The 11,594-nt window shown below is 37.1% G+C and overlaps 1 long non-coding RNA gene across 16 annotated transcripts; it reads left to right on the top strand.

Annotated features, from left to right (window-relative positions):
* Nucleotides 1-5,287: 5,287 nt before the first annotated feature.
* LOC101250884 (uncharacterized) lies at nucleotides 5,288-10,513 on the top strand. Of its 16 annotated transcripts, XR_011220753.1 has the most exons (7): nucleotides 5,617-6,822; nucleotides 7,375-7,468; nucleotides 7,559-7,664; nucleotides 8,824-8,906; nucleotides 9,025-9,176; nucleotides 9,265-10,041; nucleotides 10,111-10,513. It is a non-coding gene; the product is annotated as an uncharacterized lncRNA (long non-coding RNA). The 16 variants fall into 16 exon arrangements; XR_011220759.1 differs by adding an exon at nucleotides 5,288-5,467 and having other exon boundaries at nucleotides 5,903-5,947; nucleotides 6,390-8,906; XR_011220757.1 differs by adding an exon at nucleotides 5,487-5,609 and having other exon boundaries at nucleotides 5,903-6,015; nucleotides 6,390-8,906.
* The last annotated feature ends 1,081 nt before the right edge of the window (nucleotides 10,514-11,594 follow it).

Genomic DNA, 11,594 nt, shown 5'->3' on the forward strand with positions numbered 1-11,594 from the left:
TTTATAATTTTTCGCGTATAGTGATATAATATCATCACCTTTTTATTTTAAATATTTCAAGCTACAATTAATTGTAATTTTTCAATAGAAGTTTTGATAGAACCTATAGAAATTAGCTCAATTCAGTTTCCTATGGCAGAAATTATACTGCCCAGATGCATACAGATCATCTTTTGAAGGAAGAGTATGAAGGAAGAAGAGTATTTTCTTTTATTATTGTTTTCTGAAAAACTGCTCATACAATGCACACCACTCTACTATATATACAGCTGTCAACTAATTAGTTTCTAACTAACTCAATTGGGACCACTCAGTGACAGCTCACCAACTCCACTAACAACCATATTAACTAACTAATTCATTTAGTTTTAATACTCCCCCTCAAGCTAGAGGGTGAAATATATCAAGAACTCCCAGCTTGGATAATAAGAAACTATGTTGAGCTACTCCCAATCCTTTTGTTAATAAGTCTGCAAGCTGGAACTTGGTTGACACATGCACTGGATGTATAAGTCCTTCCTTCAGCTTTTCCCAAACAAAATGACAATCAATCTCGATGTGTTTTGTACGTTCATGAAATATCGAATTTGCAGCAATCTGCATAGCTGCTTTGCTATCACAATAGAGTTGTACATGAGTTGATACTTCCACACACAAGTCCTTCAGCAGTCCAACTATCCAAATAACTTCAGCAACTGCAGCAGCCATACTGCAATATTCTGCTTCGGCTGAACTGCGACTTACTGTTTGTTTCTTCTTAGACTTCCAAGAAATCAATGAAGTTCCCAATTGCAAGACAAAACCTGTGACTGATCTTCTTGTATTGGGACAAGCAGCCCAATCTGAATCACAATGTACTACCAAGTCATCTATAGGACCTTTCTTTAGAAATATTCCTAATCCTGGTGACTCCTTTACATATCTTACCACCCTCAATGCAGCCATCCAATGTGATTGCTTAGGATGCTGCATGAATTGACTAAGCAATTGAACAGCGAAACAAATATCTGGCCTAGTGATTGTTAAGTAAATCAATTTCCCAATAAGCTTTTGATATCTGCTCATGTCTTCAAACAATGGATCATCCTTGGCTCCTGTACAGTTATCATGCTCCACTGATGTAAGTTTAACATTAGGCTCTAGTGGTGTGTGTACAGGTTTAGATCCTGCTAGCCCTACATCTGATATAAGCTCCAGTGCATATTTCCTTTGATTCATCAAAATCCCATGTTGAGATCTCAAAATTTCAATCCCTACGAAATACTTCAACTCCCCTAGGTCCTTTACCTTGAACTGACTGTGCAAGTACTGCTTTGCATCATCTATAAGTCTGTGACTGCTCCCTGTAAGTAGTATATCATCCACATAAATCAGCAACACCACAATATCATCACCACAATGTTTAGTGAACAAGGAATGATCATGGGAGCTCTGCTTATAACCTGCATCAATCAAGGCAGTGGTTAGTTTAATATTCCACTGTCTTGAGGCTTGCTTGAGTCCATATAGTGATTTCAACAGTTTACACACTTTATTCTCCCCCTTACTATGAAATCCTTGTGGCAAAGACATATACACTTCCTCATAAAGGTCTCCTTGTAAGAATGCATTGCTCACATCCATATAAAAAAGACTCCAATCTTTTGAAGCTGCTACACTGATGACTGTTCTTACTGTCCCCATCTTTGCCACAGGGGAGAAGGTTTCATGGTAGTCCAAGCCTTCTTTTTTAGTATATCCTTTAGCTACTAACCTAGCTTTGTACTTGTCAATTTCTCCATTAGCCTTGAGCTTAACTTTATATACCCATTTGGACCCTATAGGCTGCTTACCAGTAGGCAAAGACACTAGTTCCCATGTTTGATTATCTTCCAGAGCATTAATCTCTTGTTGCATTGCATCTATCCGTTCTGGATGTTGAGTTGCTTCTGCAAATGTTCTTGGTTCCTGAATAGCTGAAAAAGAACTCAAATAGGCCTGATACTTGTTAGACAAGTGTGAGTATCCAATATAGTTGGCAATAGGGTATGTACAATTTGTTGCAGGTTTGGAAGGGGTAACATAGTCCTTGAGCCAAATAGGAGGTTTTACATTTCTAGCAGGTCTTCCTGAAATGTTGAAAGATGGATCAATCTGTTGTTCATTATATCCAGCTTCATGAACAGCTTCATTATTTTCTACAGGTAATTCTGAGTAATCTTCATTGTCATTTTCATCTGCAAATTCCATATACCCCGAAACTATAATTGCAGGCTCTTCTGTAGCTGTATCAGGAACTTGGATCCTATGTTGAGCATAATCATTTTCAGTAACTATCTCATTAGAAGTGCCAAGAGGGAGAACAGTGAACATATCTTCAGTGTCACAATGTAATTCATCTTTAAAAGGAAATATTGTTTCCTTGAATGTCACATCTCTACTAACAAACATAACTCCAGTTTTATATTCATACAGCCTGTAACCCTTTTGATTCTCACAAAAACCTATCATGACTGCTTTTCTAGCTCTCTCTTGAAATTTGTCACCTCTAGGGAGCATACTAGCAAAGCAAAGACACCCAAATACTCTTAGATGATCAATCTTTGGTTGCTTCTTAAACAACATTTCATATGGTGATTTGCCATTCAACACCAATGAGGGAAGTTTGTTTATAAGATATACAGCAGTTCTCACACATTCCCCCCAGAATCTGATGGGTATACCACTCTGAAACTTCAGCGCCCTAGCCACTTCCAAAATATGTTTGTGTTTCCTTTCCACTGTCCCATTCTGCTGAGGAGTGTAGGCACAACTGGTCTGATGAATGATTCCTTTTGACTTGAACAAATCATCACATTGAGAATTAACAAACTCTCTACCATTATCAGACCTAAACATTTTAATAGACACACCAAATTGATTCTGTATTAATGACAGAAAAAATTTTAATACATGAAACACTTCACTTTTGGATTGAATCAAACAAACCCAAGTATATCTGCTATAATCATCTACCAAAGTAACAAATGAATGCTTCATGTCATATGTAGGTTTCTTATAGGGTCCCCACACATCTAAATGAACTAAATCAAAAGAGGCTGTAACCTTGGTAGAATGTTCAGGAAATTTAAGTCTATGATGTTTAGCTAATGGACAGATATCACACTGATCATGAACTTGAGGGTGTATCTTGTGTGGAAGTGCTTTAATATGTTGCATAACTCCACCAGAGGGATGTCCTAGTCTATAATGCCATAGAGTATCTTCTTCACTTCTAGTGATTTTAGCTGAAATGTTGGCTGACATATTAAATGTGCTTGGTAGACAATCCTTCAGTATGTATAAACCTTCTCTTTCTTTACCAATCCCCATGACCTTGCCATTGGAGAGTGCCTGAAAGATGCAAAAATCAGGGAGAAAAATAACAGCACAAGACAATTCTCTGGTTAACTTGGAAACTGAGAGCAAATTGAATTGAAACTCAGGAACATGTAGCACATTGTGTATAGCTTTATCACCCATAACTTGTGTCTCTCCTTCACTACTGATTCTGGACTTATCACCTGTTGGAACTTGAACCTTGCAATCATCTTGTACAGTTTTAAGAGAGGTAAGAAGCTCCTTAAATGGAGTAATGTGATGTGTAGCACCTGTATCAATTATCCACTCATGTTCTAATGCAGTAGATAGTAAAACAGTGATACCTGCTAGATTTAATGAGTATTCAGGTGTTCCTCCTTTCCCTAGCATTTGTCGTATTTCATCATATTGCTGGTCACTAAAGAAATGTCCCTGAGATGAGGATGTTTTTGCTTCTGCCTTGTGCGAAGTATTAGCTTTTGGTCTAGTCCCTGATGAATCTCCCCTACCAGCAGGTCTAGGAGATCTATAACCACCTGAATTATGTTGCATCTGACTTTGAGGCCTATATCCACTGCCACGATTCTGATTGTTTCCAAACGAATTGAATCCATCACCTTGATTACCACCATTAGGTCTAAACTGAACTGATCCATCATTGTAATTTTCCCTCCTTTTACTCTGAAAACCAGGAGGATAACCAACCAATCGATAACAATTATCCTTTTTATGATTCCTATACCCACAGTACTCACAAAACAAATCAAATCTCTGAGAATTATTGGAAGTATCCAATTCCTTCTTAGGCCTGTAAGATTGTGACTTACCTGCTAGCAGTGTTAGTACCTCCTTCTTGTCATCAACAACACCTAAAGTTCTTTGACTCTCTTCTTGTGATACAATTGCATAGGCCTCATTTACTGTAACAATTGGATTCCTAGCTAGAATGCTACTTCGAATTTGACTATAACTTTCATTCAATCCCATAAGAAATTGTAGCAATCGTTGAGATCTTAACTGCTCCAGATAAAGTCGTGATTCCCCGCAATCACAATGTGGTAATGGTGCCATGATGTCTAATTCATGCCATGCATCCTTCAATTTTGAATAATAAGTAGTTACAGGATCCATACCTTGCCTTAAGGTTGCAATTTCAGTCCAGAGATGGTAAATTCTCGTCAGATTCAATCGATTAAAACGCTCTTTGAACTCAATCCAAACTTGTTTAGCATGTGATGCATATAGGATAGTTGGCATTAACTCAGCTGCTACTGTACAACCAATCCATGACAGCACAATCGCATTGCACTTCTCCCACAATTCAGCTAATTCTCCTCTGTATTGATGCTTTGTACATGTTCCATCGATAAAACCAAGCTTGCCTTTTCCTCGAAGAGCAAGTTGCATCGATCGACTCCATAGTGTGTAATTTTCTGGTCCTGTAAGTTTGATTGGGATTATAACTGCTCCTGGTGTATCCGAAGCTTGAAGAAACAACGGATGGTGATGGTCTACCACAACAACACGTGATTCTGCAGATCCTTCTGCAGATCCAGTTTCTTCAGAAACTGTCATGGCAATTCTTCAAACAAATCAAAAAATTCACAGCAAAAACAACGATCGTTGCTCTGATACCATGTAGAAATTAGCTCAATTGAGTTTCCTATGGCAGAAATTATACTGCCCAGATGCATACAGATCATCTTTTGAAGGAAGAGTATGAAGGAAGAAGAGTATTTTCTTTTATTATTGTTTTCTGAAAAACTGCTCATACAATGCACACCACTCTACTATATATACAGCTGTCAACTAAATAGTTTCTAACTAACTCAATTGGGACCACTCAGTGACAGCTCACCAACTCCACTAACAACCATATTAACTAACTAATTCATTTAGTTTTAATAGAACCACTGAAAAATTACTTTATCTATCACAAAGTTACAATTATCCATAGAAGTTCATTATCTCCTTATATAGTCATGACATTAGGAGTAGCAATTTTTTGATCAAATTTTCAAGTTTGTAGTTAAATGACAGTAGAACTTTTTCTGATATGTTGGATCGTTGAATTAATTTACTTAAATCTTCGTGTCTATCAATAAATTGTCGTAGCTTTATTAAATTGGTATGAATCGTATGAAAGTTGTAAATAAGTTTTATATTGTTTAATTAGTCCTCTGTAAATTGTTGTTAAGATGTATGCCTGTCGTAGATGTTTGAAGAATATACTCTTAATACAGATTTTACTCGTATGATCTGTAGTACAGGTAACAATATTTTTTTAGAGAACTCCTTCTCTGAAGCTATTTAGTCGCGATCCCGCGAGGATGAGCTAACCTCTAAATTCCTCAGTTCAGATTGCAGATTTTATGCTTTGAAACAACATGTAGATAGATATATATGTACTCATTATGATTGTTGTCCGAATTGTAACAAACAACATGTTTGCTTACTGCTTATTAATCATCTCTTTTGGTTGTTATACTAAGTATGTGTGATACTTTGTAAGTTGTATGATTATCGTTTTGCTCTAATATTATATCTCACATTGATGTATCAGATTGTGATTGGCTGGTTGGTCTGAGCTTCCGCAGGAATTAGTGAGGTTGATAGCTCATTGTCTTGTTACTTTACTAATAAAGTCCGAGTCACATGTGTTTATACTTCATGGAGGTCAGTATTACCAACTATTTCTAGTATTAAGGGAGTTCAGCCATGGTTGCTGCTGTGTCGTGATGATTATACAAACGAAAAGTATGTAAGGTTTCTTATTAGCATACATGAAAGAAGAGTAGGTCACAGAGGTCCTTGGTAATGAGGAGTTTCGCCGTTCTTCCCATGGATGATTAGGGTTTATTAAAAATGACACTTCTAAAATCACTTTGTTAGTCTGTTTAACCCAATCAGTAGGGTTGAAATCACCCTTCCAGCAAGGCTCAAGTCCCATAATCTGTGAAAGTATTGTGCAAAGAAGCTTGACTGAAAGGGTGATTTCAGTGTATCTGCAATTGTTTCACTGATGATTTTGGATTTGTGATGGATTTTAGATATTCTGGACGGTAACGTTGCAGAAAAGGAAGGTGAGCTTGTTTGATGTAGTGGATGACTCGTGGGCATTGGCGAAGAAAGCGAATGGAAGCTTAAATGGTGGGAACAGCATGACACCTTCGATCAACAAGTTGTCCTAAAAGTCTTACTCCCAGATATTCTATGAGGTTTTTGGAGGAGAGGAAGACTCTTCCCTTATGAAATTAAAAAGAGGAGTTCTCAAGCTGATGAATATCCAATCATTTGGCTATGCTGTCTCCGTCGCTGGCTGTCGTCACCAGGCAATCCGAATCATCTCTCCCTCACTCTCTCTCCATCTCTTCTCCCTCAGTTTTGATTTGTCTTTATTGTTGATGGCTCTCTTTCTGTCTTAGCTCTCAACCTTGCCTCTCATCAGTTTCAATAGTCGCGGGCTTACATACTCGAGATCAGGTTTGGTTTGGTTTGGTTTTTCTCCCTTTTCATTATTTTTCTGTTTTAGTTTTTTGTTGATTTTCAATTTCTATTAACTGTTTTGTGCATCTTGTGGTTTGCTTTAGATTATGTTCAATTTTTTTAATGATTCTTATAATACAAGTACCAAACTGTATTTGTATGTTATGGGGTTGAGATGGAATATTTAGCATCCATCGCCTCAGTGCGTTTGATTAATTTAGCAGAGTGAGGGTTGTTATACTTTACTACTTCCTCAGAAAATGACACTGCTTTATAATTCTAATGAAAATTTGCCTTTTCGTTCCCTTCTAATGTGTACACACTGTCATTCTTTGGTGGATTTAGTAATAATCATGTTGGAGTAAACCGACAAGATTATGTAATAAGTGGGAGGCTTCTGGCTATTGTTCATTTGGCAGCACATGTCATTTGTCGTGGATTATGAGAATATTGTTTATCCATTTTCATGGCTGCGGATGTTGAAGTCTGTTCAATTTCAATGGATAATTACTTACCTTTTTTATGTTGTTTCCCTATAATCGTTTTCAGAAAATAACTGAGATGGATCACTCACATGGGCTCTTGTACTGGTAGATAACAGTATTATGTCCCCTGTACCATCCCATCCTTGACCTTGGAGCAGGCATGTATACTTCTTGTTCTGATAACATGAACCTTCGTGCGGTAACATTCTTAAGGTGCTGGTTACCTTAAATGGTCCGTTATTTTTCAGATATTGTGATGCATTCAGCAGCTAAGTCTATGTTTAGCCATAGTGATCTGATGGGGGCGTATTGTCATCATAGGAGAAAGGTTTTTCTTCTTTATATGGTTTCAAGGTTTGATTTACGCTTATCATATGTTTTCTCTTCATCCTTCGTGCCCTTGAGGGTCTTTCATGGACAAAACTATCAGATCACCCTGATTGAACGGAAAAAAGGAAAGAAAAACCTCTTATTAAATTGCTAGTCAAGCAGATTTTTTTAACCCTCCCTAGAAGCTACCACCCCTTTTGCTCCTCTTGGTAACTCGAACTCGCAACCTTTAGGTTGGAAGTGAGGGGTGCTTACCATCCGAGCAACTCCCTCTCGTCTCGTCTAGCAGATTCAATTACCCAAAGTCTCAATTACTTACAATTGGTCTCTTGGGAAATTATTAATTTACCTTAATGGAACTATCTAAACAATAGTGGCTTGGAGTGCAAAATTCTTATTTTACTTGGAAACAGATAAGAGTACATGCTATTATTCTAAAACATATATATCTTTTTATAAAGGTGACAAACTATGTACTCCTTCCGTTTCAATTTGTTTGTCTTACTTTCCTTTTTAGTCCATTTGAAAAAGAACGCCTCTTTCTTTTTTGTTGATTCTTTAATTTCAACTTTCAACATGACATGATTTAGGCCGCAAGATGAAAGAACATTTTGCTATATTTTACGTATCGTTAATTTAAGACCACAAGATGCAGAAGTCTTCTTTATTTTCTTTTAACTCTGTGCCAAGTCAAAACAAGGCAAACAAATTGAAAGGGAGGGAGTATGTAACTTATGAAAATCAACTTGGCAAAGAATGTGTATGTTGTGCGGAATTTGAGATAATACGAGAAAATATAAACGCGAAAAACAAGACAACAGATTTACGTGGTTCACCAATAAATTGGCTACGTCCACGGGAAGAGAGGGAGCAGTTTTATTATGGAGAGGCAAAAACAGAATTACAGAATAGGGTTTCCCATAGTGTCTATATATATAGTGCTAAGCTACGCCCTAACAGGCTTGGGCCCAACATACAGAATCAACAGAAAATTAAGGGCCCAATACAACAACATTGTATACCGTCGGGCCGGGGGCGTCTCCGCCCCCCGGACCCCAGGCCAGGGGGCGCGTCGCCCCCCTGGACCCCCCGACTCGCTGACCGGTCAGCGAGACCCCCATCCTTTCTGTTTGTAGCGGGTCCGATTCAAGGCATTCAACAGTGTACTTCCTTCAAAATGCAGAAGGTGCAGTCCTACCCCCATTTGATTGCTGGCTTTGTTTAAGAAGCATTAAAATGATGGTGCTGCATGTAGAAAAACAATAGGTATTAAATTTTCCTTGCTTTTAAGTTTTCTATGTTGTTATTACGTGCTAGATCCATTTTGTTTACCGAAGCTGTGAGAGTGACTTGATTGTCAATTTCTTTTTGGCACCGTGAACAGCGTCTAGCTCTCAAGAGCCTGGTTGACATAAGCATGGAGTCATTACTCCTCTCACAGAGCAATTGACAAAGCCATTCTTCCATTAGCCAATGCCATGATTTGCATTACTCTGAAGGAGTTGTTTGGTGGTGCCCATAATCTTCTTCCAATAGGTCTGTTAATTGTCTTCATTTAGGTTCTTTGAATTTATTATCTTCTAAAGGTTTGGTAATCAGGCTGGACCTGGAAACCTCCTTCCAGGTACGCAGTTGGTTGTGTCTGTGTGGCGCTGAATCACAAAACGAGTTGGAAATCGTAATCGTCTTGGAACTTCCAATAAGACGAGTTGGAAATCCTACTCGTTTTGTGACGATGAATCACAAGACGAGTTTGAATGTGCAATGTGGTACTTCCAGCAAGTAATTCATTCAACTGAGACTCAGAAATCTTCAACTGTTGGCAAAGACAATCAAGTACCTTTATAAATATATGGCTTTCTTCTATACTTTACTAGTTATTGAGCTCCATTCCTCTCGCAGTAATTTCTTAAGGTCCATGTATATGATGTCTTTTTACAAAATATCTGCTCCCTATTTTAGAATTCTGTCGCTATCTTTTTTCGTGTTGCTTGATTGAAAGCTTGAACTCAGAGTTCTTGTTTCCTCTTCACTTTAATTGGTGAGTGCTTGCCTGACAATCATAACATTCAGAAAAAATTTCTGTCAAAGTTGCATAATATATGGACATAGTGTGTTTCCTCAATATGGCAGGAAAATGCGCAAAAGATAGCTGAATTTTATCATCCCATTCTCGAGTGCAGAAGATTACCATGCTGGTTTTCCCGGTCATCTTGCCAGAATTTTTGCACTATTCTCATGATTTTAGTCCTAACTTTAGTATTCTTGGTTTACCATTAATACTATGATTTCCCTTTGGCGTTGGACATTCCCCGTTGGTGTTACAGGCCAAAGGGTCATTGGCACTTTCTAAGCATGTTGTTGAGGTCATCAAATACTTCAGTGTTACAGTCAGTTTTTGGTGAGTATACTGTATCCAATATTAAAGATCGAATGTCATCAATCTCATTTCTGGTCCTGAAATTTGCAGGAAGTGTGTCAAGTTACTCGTAAGCCTGCCTTGTTTTATGTCCAATGTGGTTATACTTGTTGCAGTACGTGAGGCTAGAGGTTTTTACTGTGGATGTGCTTCTAATTCCTTTCGGGATAGAAGATGTTAGTGATTTGTACATGACCTAGACAGTGCGCTTAGAACTGGGCCAGCAGCATAGAGCATGGATCGTCACCTGTCACACATCTAAACAAGGATAATATACTCGAGGTTTTGCAAAGATAGCTGCCAAGAATATCAGATTGTTAAGGTTAGCAGAAGATGAAGAATATCATATCGTTAAAGAGGGACTTTGTCTACAACATAAAGTTTAGTTGTCTTGTATAACAGATACTTGCATCTTTGACAAGTTGTTATGTGAGTTTGATAATTCTAGTAAGAATTTTAACTCTGTTTTTGATATTATGAAGTAATGTTCCGTAAAATACATAAATAAAGGTGTAATGGAATGGCAAGGTATACAGTTGTCATCATTATAAATTATAATGATATAGTAGCGCGTTGGCATATTATCATTTGATGATGATATATTTTTAGTTATTTATTATGTGGTCTCAAGTTAATACTTTTTTGAACTAATTATTATTAGTAAGCACGATAACTAAAATAGACTATTTTTAGAGATTTTCATATGTAGTGATGTTTTGTAGCCTATTTGTGATAAAAATTCTACATAACAATCATATCATATATTTATATAAAAGATAACGCTAGGCCCGCCTACGTGACGCCACTACAAGCAAGAATTTTCTTTTAAGTTTATTTATTTTTAAAACTTGTCTTCATTTTTAATGAAAATATATGACTTTTGTGAAAAGTTGTGACTTTAATGAAGAGTTGCGACTTTCATTTCATCAAAATTTGCTACTTTTACAAAAAAGTTGCGACTTTATGAAAGGTTGCAAACTTTTCGATGGGTTGCAACTTTTCCAAATAGTTGTATCCTTTCTGACAAGGCATAATAAACATTTGTTCGCACTATCCTTTGTTGTCTATAAATAAAGGGATTTCGTATCATTTTAAAACAAAAAAATTATGTTCTTCTTCTTCTACATCCGCAAAATTAAATATTCGTGTACTTTGCTCCTGTTGAGTGACATCTGACACCACTATTTTTGTATCAATAAGTTGGTGAATAAAATTGTTCCATTCTCAAGTGATGTTCTATAAACATCTGGTAATGGAGGGGAATAGTTTTCTTATCATGGTTTTTTACACATTAACTTATGCTCATGATGATAATTATTGTTCTTAGGACATGTTTAAAACTAGGGAAAAGGGTCTGATATACCCCTCAACTTTGTCATTTGGAGCTGATATACCCCTCGTTATAAAAGTGGCTCACATATGCCCTTACCGTAATACAAACGGCTCACATATACCCCTGCCGTTACAAAATGGCTCACATATACCCTTCATTCAACGGAAGTTTAAAAGTTAGTTTTAAATTTATATCTATTACT

The sequence above is a fragment of the Solanum lycopersicum genome, chromosome 4, assembly GCF_036512215.1.
Source record: "Solanum lycopersicum chromosome 4, SLM_r2.1".
Taxonomy (NCBI): Eukaryota; Viridiplantae; Streptophyta; class Magnoliopsida; order Solanales; family Solanaceae; genus Solanum; species Solanum lycopersicum.